The 3,892-nt window shown below is 42.8% G+C and overlaps 1 long non-coding RNA gene across 1 annotated transcript; it reads left to right on the top strand.

The window, feature by feature from the left end:
* Positions 1-1,878: 1,878 nt before the first annotated feature.
* Positions 1,879-3,716, top strand: LOC120076376. The gene is made up of 5 exons (XR_005481529.1): positions 1,879-1,975; positions 2,074-2,154; positions 2,263-2,629; positions 3,032-3,204; positions 3,436-3,716. It is a non-coding gene; the product is annotated as an uncharacterized LOC120076376 (long non-coding RNA).
* The last annotated feature ends 176 nt before the right edge of the window (positions 3,717-3,892 follow it).

Raw genomic sequence — 3,892 nt, 5'->3', positions numbered from 1 at the left:
CTCTTGCTATTGAGAGAAGAGGGTTCTCATTTAAGCTAACTCAGCAGCCATGGAGGTGAAGGATGGTTGTGCTTGCGATTCTCGTAGGCATCGTTTTGGGGTGGGCAAAGGTGCCTTCACCCAAATCATGTGGGTTCATCAACATGCGGCGGTGGAATTGGGGGAGTTGCGGTGATGAAGCTAATGGTGAAGGTGGGGGCTGCTGGATAAATGATAGGAGATTTGGGGACAGAAAGGGTTTTGTAAAATGTTCATGTAAGGGGGAGGAGGTTGCGCTGGCAGGTCTCAGGAGGCTTGGCGCCGGATAGCTAAGGGAGAGGGTCATAGGTTCCGGATCTTGCGTTGGTGAATCTTGGACCTTCTCTTTTCTCTTATCTTCTTTTCGCTGTCTTTTGGCCTTGGTCTTTGAGGCGCATTCAAAATCGATCGCAGCCTCTTTGCTGGCAGCTCGGGCATGTGTGAAGTCTTTGAGGAGCATCCTCAAGATTTTTATGTTGATGAGGCCGTGGTACTTCTAGCATGGGCTCCTCATCAATGCCTACACCAATAGACATGGCATAGACTTGAAATGATCCACGGGAAGAAAATACTGCCCCCGAACATGCCCACTAATGCTCTGATCTGCTTCGCGATCAACTGCCTACGTCGATAGGAATGTCAAGCGCCCCTGCCCATGCGTCGAATGGGTTATGCAGTATGCAACCATGACTCGATTGGCATGGCCGCTCCGACGCATGGGCAGAGGGCGCTTGGTATTCACTATCGATTGCATTACATATCTATATAATTTGATATGCTTATGACGCATCTCTTAAATATTGCCATCTCCTTTTGGGGTTCTTTTCCATCAATCACCTCTTTTGTCAATGCGCCCATACATCTATTAACTAACACTAGGTTGGCTATAAACCATCGCATGACATCGACGCATAGCCTTTGCCGATGGACGAATGCCTTCGCCAATGGCGCATACCTCTTTACCACAAGCCCCTTTGTCGGCACGCCTTGGTTTGCATCACATGCCTAAGCGCTGTGGCCGCATTGAATTACCATGACCGCATTATAAACGTATACCATCGACGTATGCGTGTGTGGCATAGACGCTGGCCATCGCTTGCAGGGCTCGCTCCGGCTGCATGGGCGCTTGACAGGAGATTCGATGCACGGCCGCTCGGGCAGTGCGCTTATCAACGCATAGGCTTGATGCATGCTGCTCGGCAAGGCATTTTGATGCATAGGCTGAGCGCTTTGGGCTCGCCGCATGGGTTTGGCCTCTGGCACGGACCGCTCGAGGCATGGGCAGGGGTGCTTGGCATGGCCGCTCGATGCATGCCTCCAGTGCATTGCCTTTGCCGCGTCCTGCCTATGCCTGCGTCCGCATGCCTTATGCATGCCTTTGTTGTTAGCTTCACCGCGTGCAAGCCCACGACCGACTGCCCACGCCTTCTTGCATCAACGATTAGGCAACAACGGAGTCAGCCTCCCATGCACCCTTAAGCCTTGCGTTCCAGTGTGCTTAGGCCCTCCATATGCGTTGGTCGTATTTGGTAAACCGCAACTTTCCTTGGATTATTTGTCTTGTCAACACATTGTAGGATGTTGATTTAAGTTATTTGTTGTTCCATTGTTGAAGAAAATGGGCAAAGCTTTTGGTTTGAAGTTGTCTTTAATATTTGGAATTTATAAAAAAAAAAAGAAAGAAAGGGATAAAGAAAAAGGAAAGAAAAAGAAAAGAAAGGAAAAGGAAAAAGGAAAAAAAAGAAAATGAAAGAAATTGGAAACCCATTCGTTACTTAGGTTTTAAAGTGAGAACCCACTCATTCAGCTCATTTCTCTCATCATTTCTCATTATATTTTCAGAAATTTTCGAGAGAAAGAGAAAAGCTCATGCAAGTGCAACCATGGAAGAATTTGGGTTCAACCTACCTATCTCTGGTTTTTAAGTCGGTTTGAGCTACACAAGAAGAACTAAGAGGTGAGGCTGGACTTTCTTGAAATTTAATCTATTTTCTAACAAATTTCATGAAGGAAGCTTGAGCTAAATTTGATGTTAAGTTAATGTTTTTTGAAAAGGAAAACAAAGCATAGAATTTTCGTGCAAATCAGAAGGATCTCTGCTTTTCTCTGGTTTTTCGAACATTCTGGGGTGTACAGGTTAGATTAGAATCTCAATTGGGTATGGTTAGAAAGCTTATTCAATTTCCTATAACTTTCATGAAGAATTTGTGAGCCAAAAATGACCAGAAGTAGGTCTAATTTCAGGAGAAAGGTAGAGGGTAGCAGAGAAGCACGAATCTTTATTCGCTGTGTTCAAGGGATTTCTGGACAAATCCGTTGGGAATCTCGTTTTTATTCCTTCAGTTACGTTTTAGAGGGTTCCAAAATGAAGAGTTTGATATAAAGTAAGTTAATTTTGGTCAAGTATTGAGGAAGTTATGAGTGTTGGAAGTTAGGATATTGAATCTTGAAAATCTGGAAAGAAAATGTGAAGTGTGATTTTATTTCTAGAATTTAGAATTCATGAGCATGGAAAGACAAGACGATTTATAGTTCTGATGCTCGGTTTCGGTTGTTTGACAGGCCAAGAGGAAATAGGCCGAGTCTACAGACCAGGGAACTAGCCAAGACTGTGAGTGACAAAACAAATTTCAAAAATGATTTCTAAACTGTAATTTCTGCTTTTAAATGGTTTACATGCTTGAATACGAACTTATGAATGATACATGATTTCTATGAATGGTTTCAAGCATAAGTTTTGAGCTTAGATTTTTTAATGAGGTTTATATACGAGCACGTGATTATTGACTTCCTGAAAAGTAGTTGAAACGATACCATTTAAAGTAAAGTATGTATTAGCGAGTACTGTTTAAATATTTTCAGTTTTTCACGAGCAAGCCGAGTAAGCTTGAGTTTTACGTAAGATAAAGATAAGCAGACATGTTTTAATGTTTTCATGTGGTTTTCTGAGACTTTTATTGACTACATGACTGAGATATTGAGCCCGAGGCTATATGGTACCGTGTGCACACAGGTTATATTCCGTTGTTGACGTTGAGTGTACTCCGTGACAACGATGCTGTCGGGAGTGCTGGGCGGGCCCCACTACGAAAAAGGCTATGGGAGTGCTGGGCGGGCCCCACTACATCGTAGAGCTAGTAAACGTTGGTTGTACTGGGCGTGCCCTGCACAACGTAGATTTTTCATGTTAGTTAAAATATTTTATATACTTGATATGCCTTGCTAGATTTTAATGAAGTACTTGCGGAACATTTGAGAAGCTTTTAATGTAACACGTTTATTTTTAACGCTTTGATTGAACAGATTTGTACGTTTAAAGGTTTATCACTTGTTCTGATTTGCGGATTTACAGTTTTAAATTTAGTCACTCACTCAGCTTCGTAGCTCACTCTTTCAAAATGTTTTCCCACTTTTCAGGTAGAGATCGAGCTCCCGGTGCCTAATAACTGCCAAAGTCTGTTTTCTCCTAAAAACTTCCAGATCAAGCTTCATACGTGGGTGGAGTTGTAGGCTGTGTCTGTTTATACTGTAAATGTCTTTGTAAGAACTGGATAGTTTAGGGTTGTGTAAGCACTAGATGTCGTGGTTGTGTAAACCCCAATTGGATATGTTTTTTGTTGTGATATCTGTATCAGGTTATTTTCCAAACCGAGTTATGTCAGGACTGAACTTCATGTGTGTCTAAAGGCTTTCATGGATTCCGCTGTGTTGTGTTACATGTAAAGTATTTTATATCTAAGATTAGTATGTTTATCAGGTTCAACGATTCAGCAGGGTCAATAGGTATCGTTAGAGGAGGATGATGTCTGTTGGCTTCACGCCATCTCCATGACTAAGTTAGCAGGTAGTTTGGGAGAGGGTGTGACAGCTTGGT

Source organism: Benincasa hispida, chromosome 4 (genome assembly GCF_009727055.1).
Source record: "Benincasa hispida cultivar B227 chromosome 4, ASM972705v1, whole genome shotgun sequence".
NCBI classification, from domain to species: Eukaryota; Viridiplantae; Streptophyta; class Magnoliopsida; order Cucurbitales; family Cucurbitaceae; genus Benincasa; species Benincasa hispida.
Note: the sequence above shows the minus strand (reverse complement) of the source record. Positions and strands in the feature narration are given on the sequence as shown.